We start from the raw sequence: 19,531 nt of genomic DNA, 5'->3' as shown, positions 1-19,531 counted from the left end.
CGGTTCAACTACCTCCTACATAAATAAAATCTATGTCACATTGGTCGGCATAATTGTCATAAATAATAAATGAACCAAATAGTTATAAAAAGATAATATATACCACATCTGAATCATAGACAGGACGAGGGCCGACGGGGGCGGATACCAAAACCATCGCACTATATAATAACAAGAAATAATAACAGTTAGAAAATTAGACAAGTATCTATCTAAAGTAAGAATTATTTTCTTTCAGAAAGAAGATAATAACAAGAGGCTCACCACGGTGGTGCCGTCAACGAGATCGGCGCGGGCGATCGACGACGGTGAAGACGGCGACGGGACGTGACGGACCACTAAACCTATGCAAATCTCGGAGGAAATGGAGCTTGGAGGTCAAGCTTCGAGAGGAGAAATCTTAACAAGTGTGGCTCGGGCATTTCATGGAACACCTCATGTGCATAGGGGGTGAGCTAGAGCACCCAAATGCCCTCTCCTCGCCGGCCAGAAAAAACAGAGCACTGTGGAGTGCTCTGCTGCAGCGATGGGGTATATATAGGCAACTCATTTGTCCCAGTTCATGGCTGGGACCAGGTCTAAAGCCTAGCCTTCTGTCCCGGTTAAAGCCAAGAACCGGGACCAATGGTTGTGGGCCAGGAGCAAGGCCCATTGGTCCCAGTTCGTGTCTAGAACCGGGACAAATGGGTCCATACGAACCGGGACCAATGCCCACGAGGCCCCGGCCGGCCCCCTGGGCTCACGAACCGGGACCAATGCCCCCATTGGTCATGTGTCGTGACTGAACCTGGACTAATTGGCTTGCCATGTCCGAACCAAAGCCCTGTTTTCTACTAGTGCCGCCAGCCTCGACATGGAGTACCAGCCTCTTGTCTCCACCAACGATGCCCGCACCGACACCATCATAACCGACGACCTCTATGCTCAGATGAGCAACTTTGATCAGTGCCTCGTTCTCTATAGCTCAGTGGGATACGATAGGGGCTTCAAGTCCTCCGCCAATATAGCCTCTCGTGGCCACGACTCATCATGCTACCTTGGACCGCAACGTAGCAAGGGCAAGTCGTCTGGTGGTGGAAATAGCAACGGCGACAACCCCTCCCGCAGCGGCGGCGGCAGGCGGCACTCCAACAGCAACAACAAGGGTCGCCACAGCGGCAAGCCTCGAGTAGGTCTGGACATCTCGCGCTGCCAAATTGATGGCAAGCCGGGCCACACCAAATGGGATAGCTAGTACCGCTACCAGGACAATGACGAATCTTCCCAATATGAGAAGGTCGCGGGGGCAGCACATGGATCCTATGGCACATATGCCAATTGCTATCTGGACAACGGCGCGGTGCACCACATGATAACCCACAAGTATAGGGGATCGCAATAGTTTTCGAGGGTAGAGTATTCAATCCAAATTTATAGATTCGACACAAGGGGAGCCAAAGAATTTTTGTAAGTATTAGCAGTTGAGTTGTCAATTCAACCACACCTGTAGATTAAATATCTGCAGCAATGTGATCAGTAGCACAGTTATATGATAGTTTGATGGTAGTAGTAACGATAGCAGTGGTAACGTGACAATAGTAACAGTTTTGTAGCAGTTGTAATAGTAGCAATCACAATAGTAACTTAGCAAGAACAATATATTGAAAACTCATAGGCATTGGATCGGTGAATTCTTTGGACAATATTCATCATATAACAGTCATAACTTAGGGCAACACAGAACTAGCTCCAGTTCCTAAATATAATGTAGCATGTATTTCGTAAATAGTCATCCATGCTTATGGAAAAGAACTTCCATGTCATCTTTTGTAGTACCCTCCCGCGGCAGCGGGTCCATAAGGGAACTAAGGGATATTAACACCTCCTTTTAATAGTGAATCGGAACAAAGCATTAACACATAGTGAATACATAAACTCCTCAAACTACGGTCATCACTGGAATGTATCCCAATTGTTGTCACCTTGAGGTTTACGGATCATAACACATAATAGGTGCATATGACTTGCAAGATTGGATCAAGAACATAGATATAATGATGAAAACATAAACAGTTTAGATACCAAATCATGACACTCGGGCCCTACTGACAAGCATTAAGCATGGCAAAGTCATAGCAACATCTATCTCATAACATAGAGGATACTAGGGATCAAGCACTAATAAAACTAACTCGATTACATGATGAATCTCATCCAACTGCTCACTGACCAGCGAGCCTATGAAGGAATTACTCACTCCTGATGGGAAGCATCATGGAATTGGTGATAAAGGAGGGTTGGTGATAACGAAGAACGAATATTCCCCTCCTTAAACGGGCTCCAGATAAGGCATCCCGATAAAGAAGAGGAGGTGGCGGCGGCTCCGCATCGTGAAACGCGATGAAACTTACTCTCCATTTTTTCTAGAAAAATAGGATTTTATAGTGTTCGAATTAGGTTCAGAGGGGCCACGAAGGTCCCACCATCCACCAGGGCGCGCCTGGGGGTGTGGCCCACCCTAGTGTCTCGTGCCCAGCCAGGGCACCCCCTCCGGTGGTTCTTGGTTCTTGTATTTTTTTATTTATTGGGAAATAATTCTTCAAAAAGTTTCGACCAAATCAGACAACTTTTATTTCTGCACAAAAACAACACCATGGTAGTTCTGCTGAAAACAACATTGGTCCAGGTTAGTTTCATTCAAATCATGCAAATTAGAGTCCAAAACATGAGCAAATGTGTTAGGAAAAGTAGATACAATGGAGACGTATCAACTGCCCCAATCTTAACCCATTGTTTTGTTGGAAATATGCTCTAGAGGCAATAATAAAAGCATTATTATTATATTTCCTTGTTCATGATAATTGTCTTTATTCATGCTATAATTGTGTTATCCGGAAATCGTAATACATGTGTGAATAACAGACACCAACATGTCCCTAGTAAGCCTCTAGTTGACTAGCTCGTTGATCAACAGATAGTCATGATTTCCTGACTATGGACATTGGATGTCATTGATAACGAGATCACATCATTAGGAGAATGATGTGATGGACAAGACCCAATCCTAAACATAGCACAAGATCGTATAGTTCGTTTGCTAGAGTTTTTTCCAATGTCAAGTATCCTTTCCTTAGACCATGAGATCGTGTAACTCCCGAATACCGTAGGAGTGCTTTGGGTGTACCAAACGTCACAACGTAACTGGGTGACTATAAAGGTATACTACGGGTATCTCCGAAAGTGTCTGTTGGGTTGACACGGATCAAGACTGGGATTTGTCACTCCGTATGACGGAGAGGTATCACTGGGCCCACTCGGTAATGCATCATCATAATGAGCTCAAAGTGACCAAGTGTCTTGTCACGGGATCATGCATTACGGTACGAGTAAAGTGACTTGCCGGTAACGAGATTCAACAGGTATTGGGATACCGACGATCGAATCTCGGGCAAGTAACATATCGATTGACAAAGGGAATTGTATACGGGGTTGCTTGAATCCTCGACATCGTGGTTCATCCGATGAGATCATCGTGGAGTATGTGGGAGCTAACATGGGTATCCAGATCCCGCTGTTGGTTATTGACCAGAGAGTCGTCTCGGTCATGTCTACATATCTCCCGAACCCGTAGGGTCTACACACTTAAGGTTTGGTGACGCTAGGGTTGTAGGGATATGTATATGCAGTAACCCGAATGTTGTTCGGAGTCCCGGATGAGATCCCGGAAGTCACGAGGAGTTCCGGAATGGTCCGGAGGTAAAGATTTATATATGGGAAGTCCTGTTTCGGCCATCGGGACAAGTTTCGGGGTCATCGGTATTGTACCGGGACCACCGGAAGGGTCCCGGGGGTCCACCGGGTGGGGCCACCTATCCCGGGGGGCCACATGGGCTGTAGGGGCTGCGCTTTGGCCTACATGGGCCAAGGGCACCAGCCCCAAGAGGCCCATGCGCCTAGGGTTTCAAAGGGGAAGAGTCCTAGGAGGGGAAGGCACCTCCTAGGTGCCTTGGGGGGGAGGGAAACCTCCCTTGGCCGCCGCCCCCCTAGGAGATTGGATCTCCTAGGGCCGGCACCCCCCTAGGCCCTACTATATATAGTGGGGGAAGGAGTGTTTTTGATCCACGCCTTTGGTTGTCTCTCTCTCCCTCTCCAACACCTCCTCCTCCTCCATAGCGCTTGGCGAAGCCCTGCCGGAGTACTGCAGCTCCATCATCACCACGCCGTCGTGCTGCTACTGGAGCCATCTTCCTCAACCTCTCCTTCCCTCTTGCTGGATCAAGAAGAAGGAGATGTTACACTGACCGTACGTGTGTTGAACACGGAGGTGCCATCCGTTCGGTGCTAGGATCTCCGGTGATTTGGATCACGTCGTGTTCGACTACTTCATCCCCGTTCTTTGAATGCTTCCACTCGCGATCTACAAAGGTATGTAGATGCATCCGATCACTCGTTGCTAGATGAACTCATAGCTGGATCTTGGTAGAAAATTTTTGTTTTCTGCAATGTTCCCCAACAGTGGCATCATGAGCTAGGTCTATGCGTAGTTCTTCTTGCGCGAGTAGAACACAATTTGTTGTGGGCGTAGATGTTGTCAACTTTCTTGCCGCTACTATTCTTATCTTGCTTCAACGGTATTGTGGGATGAAGCGGCCCGGACCAACCTTACACGTACGCTTACGTGAGACCGGTTCCACCGACTAACATGCACTAGTTGCATAAGGTGGCTGGCGGGTGTCTGTCTCTCCTACTTTAGTTGGAGCGGATTCGATGAAAAGGGTCCTTATGAAGGGTAAATAGAAGTTGACAAATCACGTTGTGGCTTTCACGTAGGTAAGAAAACGTTCTTGCTAGAACCCTACTTCAGCCACGTAAAACTTGCAACAACAATTAGAGGACGTCTAACTTGTTTTTGCAGCAAGTGCTTTGTGATATGATATGGCCAAAGTTGTGATGAATGATGAATGATCTATATGTAATGTATGAGATGTTCATGCTATTGTAATAGGAATCACGACTTGCATGTCGATGAGTATGACAACCGGCAGGAGCCATAGGAGTTGTCTATATTTTTTGTATGACCCGCGTGTCATTGAGAAACGCCATGTAAATTAGTTTACTTTATTGCTAAACGCGTTAGCCATAGTAGTAGAAATAATAGTTGGCGAGCAACTTCATGGAGACACAATGATGGAGATCATGGTGTCATGCCGATGACAAGATGATCATGGAGCCCCAAGATGGAGATCAAAGGAGCTTGTGATATTGGCCATATCATGTCACTATTATTATTTGATTGCATGTGATGTTTATCATGTTTTTCATCTTGTTTGCTTAGAACGACGGTAGTAAATAAGATGATCCCTCATAATAATTTCAAGGAAGTGTTCCCCCTAACTGTGCACCGTTGCGACAGTTCGTTGTTTCGAAGCACCACATGATGATCGGGTGTTATAGATTCTAACGTTCACATACAACGGGTGTAAGACAGATTTACACATGCAAAACACCTAGGTTGACTTGACGAGCCTAGCATGTACAGACATGGCCTCGGAACACATAAGACCGAAAGGTCGAGCATGAGTCGTATAGAAGATACGATCAACATGAAGATGTTCACCGACGTTGACTAGTCCGTCTCACGTGATGATCGGACATGGCCTAGTTGACTCGGATCATATTATACTTAGATGACTAGAAGAGGGATGTCTATATAAGTGGGAGTTCATTGAATAATTTGATTAGATGAACTTAATTATCATGAACTTAGTCTAAAATCTTTACAATATGTCTTGTAGATCAAATGGCCAACGTAGTCCTCAACTTCAACGCGTTCCTAGAGAAAACCAAGCTGAAAGACGATGGCAGCAACTATACGGACTGGGTCCGGAACCTGAGGATCATCCTCATAGCTGCCAAGAAAGATTATGTCCTACAAGCACCGCTAGGTGACCCACCCGTCCCACAGAACCAAGACATTATGAACGCTTGGCAGACACGTGCTGATGACTACTCCCTCGTTCAGTGCGGCATGCTTTACAGCTTAGAGCCGGGGCTCCAAAAGCGTTTTGAGAGACATGGAGCATATGAGATGTTCGAAGAGCTGAAAATGGTTTTTCAAGCTCATGCCTGAATCGAGAGATATGAGGTCTCCGACACGTTATTCAGCTGTAAGATGGAGGAAAATAGTTCTGTCAGTGAGCACATACTCACTATGTCTGGGTTACATAACCGCTTGACTCAGCTGGGAGTTAATCTCCCGGATGACGCGGTCATTGACAGAATCCTTCAGTCGCTTCCACCGAGCTACAAGAGCTTTGTGATGAACTTCAATATGCAGGGGATGGAAAAGACCATTCCTGAAGTATTTGCTATGCTAAAATCAGCAGAGGTAGAAGTCAAGAAGGAACATCAAGTGTTGATGGTCAATAAAACCACTAAGTTCAAGAAGGGCAAGGGTAAAAAGAACTCCAAGAAGGACGGCAAGGAAGTTGCCGCGCCTGGCAAGAAAGCTGCCGGGAAGAAGCCAAAGAATGGACCCAAGCCCGAGACTGAGTGCTTTTATTGCAAGGGAAGTGGTCACTCGAAGCGGAACTGCCCCAAATACTTAGCGGACAAGAAGGCCGGCAAAACAAAAGGTATATGTGATATACATGTAATTGATGTGTACCTTACCAGTACTCGTAGTAGCTCTTGGGTATTTGATACCGGTGCAGTTGCTCACATTTGTAACTCAAAGCAGGAGCTGCGGAATAAGCGGAGACTGGCGAAGGACGAGGTGACAATGCGCGTCGGGAATGGTTCCAAGGTCGATGTGATCGCCGTCGGCACGCTACCTCTACATTTACCTACGGGATTAGTTTTAAACCTCAATAATTGTTATTTAGTACCAGCTTTGAGCATGAACATTGTATCGGGATCTCGTTTAATTCGAGATGGCTACTCATTTAAATCCGAGAATAATGGTTGTTCCATTTATATGAGAGATATGTTTTATGGTCATGCTCCTATGGTGAATGGTTTATTCTTAATGAATCTCGAGCGTAATGCTACACATATTCATAGTGTGAGTACCAAAAGATGTAAGGTTGATAATGATAGTCCCACATACTTGTGGCACTGCCGCCTTGGTCACATAGGTGTCAAACGCATGAAGAAGCTCCATGCAGATGGACTATTAGAGTCTCTTGATTATGAATCATTTGACACGTGCTAACCATGCCTCATGGGTAAAATGACCAAGACTCCGTTCTCAGGAACAATGGAGCGAGCAACCAACTTATTGGAGATCATACATACTGATGTGTGTGGTCCAATGAGTGTTGAGGCTCGCGGTGGCTATCGTTATGTTCTCACCCTCACTGATGACTTGAGTAGATATGGGTATGTCTACTTAATGAAACACAAGTCTGAAACCTTTGAAAAGTTCAAGGAATTTCAGAGTGAGGTTGAGAATCAACGTGACAGGAAAATCAAGTTTCTACGATCAGATCGTGGAGGAGAATACTTGAGTCACGAATTTGGCACACACTTAAGAAAATGTGGAATAGTTTCACAACTCACGCCGCCTGGAACACCTCAGCGTAATGGTGTGTCCGAACGTCGCAATCGCACTCTATTAGATATGGTGCGATCTATGATGTCTCTTGCCGATTTACAGTTATCTTTTTGGGGCTATGCTTTAGAGACTGCCGCATTCACTTTAAATAGGGCTCCGTCGAAATCCGTTGAGACGACACCGTATGAATTATGGTTTGGGAAGAAACCTAAGCTGTCGTTTCTAAAAGTTTGGGGATGTGATGCTTATGTCAAGAAACTTCAACCTGAAAAGCTCGAACCCAAGTCGGAAAAATGCGTCTTCATAGGATACCCTAAAGAAACTGTTGGGTATACCTTCTACCTCAGATCCGAAGGCAAGATCTTTGTTGCGAAGAATGGATCCTTTCTAGAGAAGGAGTTTCTCTCGAAAGAAGTAAGTGGGAGGAAAGTAGAACTTGATGAAGTATTACCTCTTGAACCGGAAAATGGCGCAACTCAAGAAAATGTTCCTGAGGTGCCTGCACCCACTAGAGAGGAAGTTAATAATAATGATCAAGATACTTCTGATCAAGCTCCTACTGAAATTCGAAGGTCCACAAGGACACGTTCCGCACCAGAGTGGTACGGCAACCCTGTCTTGGAAATCATGTTGTTAGACAACGGTGTACCTTCGAACTATGAAGAAGCGATGGTAGGCCCGGATTCTGACAAATGGCTAGAAGCCATGAAATCCGAGATAGGATCCATGTATGAGATTGATCATGTTCTTGTAATAAGAATCACGACTTGCATGTCGATGAGTATGACAACCGGCAGGAGCCATAGGAGTTGTCTTAATTTATTTATGACCTGCGTGTCAACTTAAACATCATGTAATTACTTTACTTTATCGCTAAATCGTTAGCCATAGTAGTAGAAGTAATAGATGACGAGACAACTTCAAGAAGACACGATGATGGAGATCAAGATGATGGAGATCATGGTGTCATGCCGGTGACAACGATGATCATGGAGCCCCGAAGATGGAGATCAAAAGGAACAAAAATTATATTGGCCATATCATGTCACTATTTGATTGCATGTGATGTTTATCAAGTTTTACATCTTATTTTCTTGGAACGGCGGTAGCTTAAATAAGATGATCCCTCACTAAAATTTCAAGAAAATTGTTCCCCCTAACTGTGCACCGTTGTGAAGGTTCGTCGTTTCGAAGCACCACGTGATGTTCGGGTGTGATAGATTCTAACGTTTGAATACAACGGTTGTAAGCCAGATTTACACACGTAATACACTTAGGTTGACTTGACGAGCCTAGCATGTACAGACATGGCCTCGGAACACGGAAGACCGAAAGGTCGAGCATGAGTCGTATAGAAGATACGATCAACATGAAGATGTTCACCGATGTTGACTAGTCCGTCTCACGTGATGATCGGACACGGCCTAGTTGACTCGGATCATGTTTCACTTAGATGACTAGAGGGATGTCTATCTGAGTGGGAGTTCATTAAATAATTTGATTATATGAACTCAATTATCATGAACATGGTCTAAATTGTCTTTGCAAATATGTTGTAGATTAATAGCTCAAGTTGTAGCTCCTTGTTTCAATACGTTCCTAGAGAAATATTAAGTTGAAAGATATTGTAAGCAATGATGCGGACTAGGTCCGTAGTCCGAGGAGTGTCCTCACTACTACACAGAAGGCTTACGTCTTTGATGCACCGCTCGATGTGCAAACCCCTACAACGTCATCTGTGGATGTTGTGAACACCTGACAGACACGTCCTGATGACTACTTGATAGTTTACTACACCATACTTTACGGCTTAGAATCAGGATTCCAATGACGTTGTGAACGCCATAGAATATATGAGATGTTCCAAGAGCTGAAATTGGGATTTCAGGCTCATACCGTGTTGAGAGGTGTGAGACCTCTGACAAGTTCTTTTGCCAACAAGATGGAGGAGAATAGCTCAGCTAGTGAGCATGTGCTCAGAATGTCTGGGTGCTACAATCACTTAAATCAAGTGGGAGTGAAACTTCCAGATAAGATAGTGATTGATAGAGGTCTCTAGCCACTATCACAAAGCTACTACATCTTCGTGATGAACTATGACATGCAAGGGATGGAGTTGACCCCGGAGCTGTTCGCGATGCTTAAGACCGCAAAAGGTAGAAATCAAGAAGGAGCATCAAGTGTTGACGGTTTAACAAGACCACTGGTTTCAAGAAGGGCATGGGCTAGAAGGGAAACTTCATGGATGGCAAACCAGTTGCCGCTCCAGTGAAGGAACCCAAGGTTGAACCCAAACCCGAGACTGAGTGCTTCTATTGTAAGGGGAACGATCACTTGTAGCAGAATTACCCCAAATGCATGGTAGATAAGAAGGCTAGCAACTTCAACAAAGTATATACGTGTTATTAATGTGTACCTCACTAGTACTCCTGGTAGCACCTGGGTATTGGATACTGGTTCAGTTACTATTATTGGTGACTTGAAGCAAAAGCTATGGACTAAACGGAGACTGGCTGAGGGCAAGGTGACGATGTTTGTTGGAAGTGTTTCCAAAGTTGATGAGATCACCATCGCACGCTCCATCTGCCTTCGGGATTAGTATTGAACCTAGATAAATGTTATCAGGTGTCTGCGTTGAGCATGAATATGATTAGATCATGTTCATTGCAATACGGTTATTGATTTAAATTAGAGAATAATGGTTATTCTGTTTACATGAATAATACCTTTCATGGTCATGCACCCTATGTGAATTGTTCATTGAATCTCGGTCGTGGTAATACACATGTTCACGCCAAAGGATGTAGAGTTAATAATGATAGTACCACTTTCTAGTGGCACTGCCGCTTAGGTCATATTGGCGTAAGATGCATGAAGAAACTCCATGTCGATGGATGTTTGGAGTCACTTGATTTTGAATCGCTTGACACATGCGAGCCATGCCTCATGGGCAGGATGACTAAGACCCCGTTTTCAGGTACAATGAAACGGGCAAGTGACTTGCTGGAAATCATACATGCTGATGCGTGTGATCCAATGAGAATTGAAGCGTGCAATGCATATCGCTATTTTCTCATCTTCACTGATGATTTGGGTAGATATAGGTATATCTACTTAATGAAGCACAAGTCTGAAACGTTTGAAAAGTTCAAGCGATTTTAGAGTGAAGTTAAGAATCATCATAACAATAAGATCATGTTCCTACGATCTGATCAAAAGGGGATTTTCTGAGTTATGAGTTTGGCAATCACTTTAGACATTGTGGAATTATTTTACAGTTGAAGCCACCTGGAACACCACAAGGTAATGGTGTGTCCGGATGTCGTAATCGAACCCTATGAGATATGGTGCGATCTATCATGTCTCTTACGAATCTACCGTTTTCATTTTGAGCTTATGCGTTAGAGACAGCTGCATTCACTTTATATAGGACACCATCTAAGTCCGTTGAAACGACGTCGTGTGAACATTGGTTTCGCAAGAAACCAAAGTTGTCACTTCTTAATGTTTGGGGCTGCGATGCTTAAGGCTTCAGCCGGAGAAGCTCGAACCCAAAGCGGAAAAACACATCTTCATAGGATACCCGAAGGTGACAGTTGGGTACACCTTCCATCTCAGATCCGAGGGCAAATTATTTGTTGCTAAGAACGGGTCCTTTCTCGAGAAGGAGTTTCTCTCGAAAGAATTGAGTGGGAGGAAGATACAACTTGATGAGGTTGTCAAACCTTTACTTCAACCAGAGAGTGATGCAACACAGAAAGATGTTTTCTGTGGCGCCTACGTCTGTTGAATAGGAAGTTAATAATAGTGATCATGAAGCTTCGGGTCAAGTTGCTATCGAACCTCGTAGGTCGACAAGGATATGTACTACTCCTGAGTGGTACAGTAATCCTGTCTTAGATATCATGTTGTTAAACAACAATGAACCTACGAGCTATGGAGAAGCGATGGTGGGCCCGTATTCCGACAAATGGTTAGAAGCCATGAAATCCGAGATAGGATCCATGTATTAGAACAAAGTATGAAATTTGGTGGACTTGCCCGATGATCGGCAAGCCATTGAGATAAATGGATCTTTAAGAAGAAGACGGACGTGGGCGGTAATGTTACCGTCTATGAAGCTCGACTTGTGGGAAAGAGTCTTTTCACAAGTTCAAGGAGTTGACTACGATGAGAATTTCTCACCCGTTGCGATGCTTAATTCCGTCGGAATCATGTTAGCATTAGCTGTATTTTTCGATTATGAAATCTTACAGATGGATGTCAAAACAAGTTTTCTTACCAGTTTTCGTAAGAAAAGGTTGTATGTGATACAATAAAAGGTTTTGTCGATCCTAAGGATGCTAAAAGGTATGCTGGCTCCAGCGATCCTTCTATGGATTAGAGAAAGCATCTCGGAGGCGGAATATATGCTTTGATGGAGTGATTCAAAGCTTTTAGGTTTATACAATGTTTGCTAGAAACTTGTATTTACAAGAAAGTGAGTGGGAGCACTACAACATTTCTGATAAGTATATGTGGATGACATATTGTTGATCCGAAAATAATGTAGAATTTCTGGAAAGCATAACAGGTTGTTTTGGAAGAAGAGTGTTTTTCAAAGGAAGAACCTGGATAAAGCTGCTTACAAATGGGGCATCAAGATCTATAGAGATAGATCAAAGACGCCTGATGATACTTTCAAAGAACGCACCCATTGACATGTTTTGAAGGAGTTCAAAATATAAGATCAGTTCAAAGAAGGGGTTCTTACCTGAGTTGTAAGTGTGAAGTTGAGTAAGACTCAAAGCTTGACCACGGCCAGAAGAAAGAGGAAGACGAAGGTCGTCCCTATGCGCTTGTCAATAGGGCTCTATACGGTATATGCCATGCTGAAGGTACCGCACCTGATGTGTGCCTTGCCACATGTCTGGCAAGAGGGTAACAAAGGTGATCTAGGACGGATCACCAGATAGTGGTCAAAATATCCTTAGAGGAATAAGGAAATGTTTCTCGGTTATGGAGTGATAAAGAGTTCGACGTAAAGAGTTACATCGATTGCAAGCTTAACACCTATCCGGATAGCTCTGAGTAGAGATACCGGATACGTATAATGGAGCAATAATTTGGAATAGCTCCAAGTGGAACGTGGTAGCAGCATCTACGATATAAAGTTTTGCGAAATACATAGGGATCTGAATATGGCAAGACCCGTTGACTACAACCTCTCTCACAGCATAACATGATCAAACCCAGAACTCTTTGAGGTTTTAACATAGTGATGTGAACTAGATCATTGAGTCTAGTAGACTCTTGGATGTTGGTCACATGGCGATGTGACCTGTGAGTGTTAATCACATGGCGATGTGAACTAGATTATTGACTCTAGTGCAAGTGGGAGACTGTTGGAAATATGCCCTAGAGGCAATAATAAATTAGTTATTATTATATTTCCTTGTTCATGATAATCGTTTATTATCCATGCTAGAATTGTATTGATAGGAAACTCAGATACATGTGTGGATACATAGACAACACCATGTCCCTAGTAAGCCTCTAGTTGACTAGCTCGTTGATCAATAGATGGTTACGGTTTCCTGACCATGGACATTGGATGTCGTTGATAACGGGATCACATCATTAGGAGAATGATGTGATGGACAAGACCCAATCCTAAGCCTAGCACAAAGATCGTGTAGTTCGTATGCTAAAGCTTTTCTAATGTCAAGTATCATTTCCTTAGACCATGAGATTGTGCAACTCCCGGATACCGTAGGAGTGCTTTGGGTGTGCCAAACGTCACAACGTAACTGGGTGGCTATAAGGTACACTACAGGTATCTCCGAAAGTGTCTGTGGTTGGCACGAATCGAGACTGGGATTTGTCACTCCGTGTAAACGGAGAGGTATCTCTGGGCCCACTCGGTAGGACATCATCATAATGTGCACAATGTGATCAAGGAGTTGATCACGGGATGATGTGTTACGGAACGAGTAAAGAGACTTGCCGGTAACGAGATTGAACAAGGTATCGGGATACCGACGATCGAATCTCGGGCAAGTATCGTACCGATAGACAAAGGGAATTGTATACGGGATTGATTGAATCCTTGACATCGTGGTTCATCCGATGGAGATCATCGTGGAGCATGTGGGAGCCAATATGGGTATCCAGATCCCGCTGTTGGTTATTGACCGGAGAGTTGTCTCGGCCATGTCTGCATGACTCCCGAACCCGTAGGGTCTACACACTTAAGGTTCGATGACGCTAGGGTTATAGGGAAAGTATGTACGCGGTTACCGAATGTTGTTCGGAGTCCCGGATGAGATCCCGGACGTCACGAGGAGTTCCGGAATGGTCCGGAGGTAAAGATTGATATATAGGAAGTATGGTTTTGGCCACCGGAAGTGTTCCGGGCATCACCGGTAGTGTACCGGGACCACCGGAGGGGTCCGGGGGTCCACCGGGAGGGGCCACGGGCCCCGGAGGCATACATGGGCCAAGTGTGAGAAGGGACCAGCCCCTAGGTGGGCTGGGGCGCCTCCCCACCAAGGCCCATGCGCCTAGAGAGAAGAGGGGGCAAACCCTAAGGGCAGATGGGCCCTAAGGCCCATGCCTGGTGCGCCTCCCTCTCCCCCCACTTGGCCGCCACCCCAGATGGGGATTGGGGCTGCCGCCACCCCTAGGGTGGAAACCCTAGGTGGGGGCGCAGCCCTCCCTCTCCCCCTATATATAGTGGAGGCAAAGGGGCAGCCCAACACATGAAGTTCCTCCCCTGTTGGCGCAGCCCTACCCCTCTCCCTCCTCGTCTCTCGTAGTGCTTGGCGAAGCCCTGCTGGAGTCCCGCGCTCCTCCACCACCACCACGCCGTCGTGCTGCTGCTGGATGGAGTCTTCCCCAACCTCTCCTTCTCCCCTTGCTGGATCAAGGCGTAGGAGACGTCACCGGGCTGTACGTGTGTTGAACGCGGAGGTGCCGTCCGTTCGGCACTAGGATCATCGGTGATTTGGATCACGACGAGTACGACTCCATCAACCCCGTTCACTTGAACGCTTCCGCTTAGCGATCTACAAGGGTATGTAGATGCACTCTCCTTCCCCTCGTTGCTAGATTACTCCATAGATTGATCTTGGTGATGCGTAGAAAATTTTAAATTTCTGCTACTCCCCAACACATAGGTGCTGAGAAGGAGAGACTAGAAATTTCAGGTCCTTTATTGCTGCTACAGTTATGGTCTTGGTCCCATTTGCCACTTGGTCGCCCTAAAGTTATTTTTGAGAAGCCCAAAGAAGGAGAGGAACTTGATGAAGAGGAAGAAGAACAAGAAGTACACTTGGATTATAACCCTGTTTTTGGAGCAAAGTGGTGTGCTGCACATGCGTTTGATGTCCCTCATAATGCTGGTATTGCATTCTCCTCACCAAATTTGTGTTGGCATAATTTGTTTTATGACAAACAATTTTATCAACTTGCAAATGAAATATATAGGTACTGAATATTATTGAAATCAGATTGACTTGATTCGAGAAGGTGCAGTTGGTTGGCAACCATATGATGATCTTCTGGAGCAGATGCCTTTTGAAGTTCATCAAGATTCTAATTGGTGGTTTGCTAGAGTACCACTCATGCAATTTTGGATTGTGGAGTTCCACTATCCATATAGGGTGATGCGACAATTTGGATTAAGACAACCCATTCCCCCTTCTCTTCCACGTGGCGAGGCAGAGGTTCGAAAACTTTGAAAAATTAAACATTCTGCAGGAAAATCGCATAATTGGGAGGAAGTCCACGCCAATTATGTTCAAGAATACAACCGTGTTGATGCAAGAGTGTGGCCAGACGATGTTCCCTTCGATGAAGCTAGTTTACCTGATTACAGACATTGGTTCCAACAAAATGGTATGTACACAGTATTCTTCAATTCTCAATGCTTGGGCAGCCTAGATAAACCTATCCCATATCCTCGAGATAGCATCGAATGGACTGGCTACATGCCTAGTGGCCGCCACTGCTCGAATTGTAAGTGTGTGTTACATTTTTCATTGTATTATTTACAACATATAGTAATAAATGTGTCATGCAATATTTGTTTTGTCACTTGCAGGGGTTACGTGAGATAAAGAATGCCCCATGGGGTATTAAATGTGTTATTACTAGTGGATGGAAGAAGATAGGAAAAACTATACTGAGGTCCTGTGTAGGAAATTTGTTGGATTTTAACCTGGAGCCTAGGTTGCAAAGCATGCTTACTGAGGCTAGGTTACCACTGAATATTGAAGATATTCCATTTGATGAAGAGGTTTCTGATATTGCTAACCCACAAAGCCCCCCAAAAGAGAGCAACTCCGATGTGTTCAATGAATGGATATACTCCGGCAAAGGTTTTACAACATATCTTAAGGCTGGTGAAGCGATGAGAGATGGGGAACCGACAACACAAGATGTAGGTCAAGTTACCCAATAAACCAACTCGAATGAGCTTGGTAGAGCTAGTAGGCTTGCATAAAGGAGTTCGTAGCGACTAGTTGGTTAGAATGGCCATCTCTAGAGCGACCTGGAGGTGTAGCTGACCAAATCTTTTTGTATTTGGCCCAAAAAAACAGTTCAGGAATTTTGTTTCTGCTATGGCAGATATGGATTGTAATAGTTCCCCAAAAAAAATATTTGTTACTCCTTATTTGATAAGTTCATCTCGAGTATAATTTTGTTTACATATAAAGGAAAATGTGGTACCACAAATGCAAATCATCAATCATGTCCATCCTTGATTGTATTATATGCCTTTCTAGTTACTCCACCTCTTCTCTCTGGATGATGTGCTCTTCCCCTGACATGTCCTCTTTCCATTGCATGATGTGCTATTTGGTTGATTCGGCCTCTTTCCTTTGGAAGATATGCTCTTCGCTTAACTCGGTGGAATGGTCTGTCTCTGGCTAGACGATGTACCTACAGTGAATGCAACAAAGTAAAATTACATGAAAATAAGTTCACATATACACCAGTACCACAAAACTAGTTTAGATACCTGCTAGATTATTGTCTGTTGTCGAACGCCGGGCTTGGTGTCCCATTAGCCTTCCTTGCGTTTCATCCATGTACATCGGAATTCTTTTGTGTTGACACCGCCCAAGATTTATCAAATTCTCATCAGGAACAATAATCGGGCCACTATATGTTGGCCACTCATTTTGGTTCCCGTAAGGATAAAATTGTCCAGCCCATGTGTTTGCAAGTACTTCAGAAGAGTAATATGGATGAACTATTTGATTTTCATTTAGATTCCTATACTTGCAAACAGCAAGCAAATGGGCACATGGCACACCGGTTAGGTTTCGCTTTAGGCAGTCACAAGATGGAGTAGTATTTGGTTGAAGAGTGACCTTGTACTTGAAGTCCTTATGAATAAAAAGAACATGATCCCCGTTGCGTAATGGAACCCTCTCATTGTCAACCTTGACCTCAAATATTCCAACTTCATCACCATACGAAATAACATGCATATGTCGTGCCTTGTCGCTCCTTTTCACCAATAGTTTATCCACCCGTTCGGACCATTGCTTGCCTTCGTCAACCAAGTTATGAGCACTTCGCCTTCTTTCTACAAACCACTCCACGCACTTTGAAAATGTCTCCTCCACAATTGCTGCCACTGGTAGCCTTCGAGAAAGCCTAAACACATTGTTTAAGGACTCGGACCCATTGCTTGTCATGATCCCCCAACGGTAACCCCCATCCTTGCATTGAAATACCTTCTCAGGCTTATCTTCCTCATTTTTATCTTCCTGCAAATACTTACCGACCTTTCTAAGATATGTCATTGCATCGGGACAAGTATGTTCAATAGATGACATGCCCTCCTCAAATCTACGAGGTTTCTTTTTCTTTACTGCCCACTTAAATATTTTCAAAACATCATCATCACGAAAAGTTTTGTACAAATTATCTGCGACATGCTGAGAGCAAAAACGATGCACACACTCACCAGCACTTTCATTCCAACCAAGGTGCGGCTGCTTAAACACCCATTTGATTGCTTTGTGGCGATCTGAAATCACACACATGAATTTTCCAACACCAATTACCTCCCTTCGCAGCCATCATGAACCAACCCCAGTTAGTTGCGTCCTCTTTCTCCACAATGGCAAATGCAAGAGGTATTAACTTGTTGTTAGCATCATATCCGCAAGCCATTATCAATCTGCCCTTGTATCTTCCTGATAGAAATGATGCATCCACACTTATTACTGGTCGAAGGTGGGGAACTGCTGCAATGCAAGGTCCAAATGCCCAAGCAACACATTGAAATTCTCTATGCCCTTCTTATGCCACGGGTTTCGATAGAAGAACATACTTTGTACCTGGATTTTTAACTCTAATAGCCTCGAGGAATGGGATGAGAAGATTGTATGATCCTTCCCAGCTACCAAACAGTTGTGCTATAGCCTTCTCCCTTCCACGCCACAACTTATTATATGATGGTTTCACATTTCTGTAATGTTGTCTCACCAATGCCCGCATAATTTTTATACTCAACTCCAGGCCATCCTTCAGTGCTTCACGGATCACATCTGCCACTATAGAGGCCGATAACTGAGAATGGTCAGTTCTATTAGCCGGTGCACGGCAAGTGTGAGAATAAGGACACTTCCTTATTTGCCAATATGAACCAATTTTCGTTGGTGTTGCATATAGCCTCCACATGCAGCTGTCATCAATACACTCTGCTACAAGTTTAGATTGACTGCTTGTGTTGTACTTCACTTCCAAGTTTGCGTTTATGTGAAATTCACCAATCGCAATTTTGAGGTGCTCTTTTGAATCAAAAATCTGATGCTCTGACAATGGGCTCTGAAAGCGTTTCTTACATCCAAAAAAACCTTCATCTGTTGTCGTCTCCGTTAGTATAGATATGTCACTAAAGGCTCTCACACCATTCTGGTCCACATCTATACATGAACGGAAATGCATTAACATGATGCGCAACTCTTGGTTCTGAATCTTCGTCTGAACTCTGGCTCGGTATGCGGCATCAGAATCATGCTCATCGTCATCATCATGTCCCGTCAAGTCCTCCTCTGGATCTGTACCGTCCTGGTCAAATGATTCATTAACAGTACTTGTTGGCAAATCATTTGTCATATTACCATGAGTGGAAGATGGAGCATTTTCCCTGTAAAAATCAGGACCACGATGTATTACTATTTGAGAAGGCATTAACAGATGTTTGATGCAATGGTGATTGTATTGCACTTCCATACCTTTGATTGCCTTTCAATTATTGGTATGCTGCTTCCACCGCTGACTTGGCTCAACATGTCTTGATTTGGCGCGAAATTAACATATAACTCTATCACTTGCCACGTTGTCCGGGACTTGGTCTTCTCAAAAATCATGTTCCACCCTCTTTCCTCATATAATGGAATTAATTGAAAATAATGTGGTCCGGAGATTCCAAATATCATAACGATCTTGGATATTCAGGTTGTTTTGAGCACCGACATTAACATGCCCAAGCCCTCGACATGTCTCACTCTTGACGTCTTCAAAAGTGGTTTTCTCGCATGCTGGAAATGTTAATTTCGGAGGAACACTATACTCCACACCCATGGATCCATGTTGCACTTCACCATCTACGTAAATCAGAACGATTAACATGTTCTTATACTCACCTACAAACATGAACATGTAGGAAGTGAATAACCCAATTTTAAATTGATCTACTATAAACTGATGATTGAAAATTTGGCTTCTCATGGACTAGACAATTAAGAACCATAACCAAGGAACAACAATCCAATAATGTATAAAGTATCCATTTGTAAATCATTGAATCAGTTGTATAGACGATTCAAACAAGAAAGATGCAGTAGGATCGTAGAATAACTAACATGAATCAACAACAAGATTGATTGGAGGATCCTAATGGAGAGTGGGTGGTGGGACGATGCAGCCCCTCAGTGTTGTCGACTGCGGGAGGGTGCTTACCGTACGTCGTGGTCAAGGATCGACGACTGCATG

At 44.2% G+C, this 19,531-nt stretch overlaps 1 pseudogene; it reads left to right on the top strand.

Annotated features, from left to right (window-relative positions):
• The first annotated feature begins 853 nt into the window (after window positions 1-853).
• On the top strand, window positions 854-16,258 carry LOC125534810 (annotated as a pseudogene).
• Window positions 16,259-19,531: the final 3,273 nt, after the last annotated feature.

Source organism: Triticum urartu, chromosome 2 (assembly GCF_003073215.2).
Source record: "Triticum urartu cultivar G1812 chromosome 2, Tu2.1, whole genome shotgun sequence".
In the NCBI taxonomy this organism is placed as follows: Eukaryota; Viridiplantae; Streptophyta; class Magnoliopsida; order Poales; family Poaceae; genus Triticum; species Triticum urartu.
This window is presented reverse-complemented; position numbering and strand designations above follow the sequence as displayed.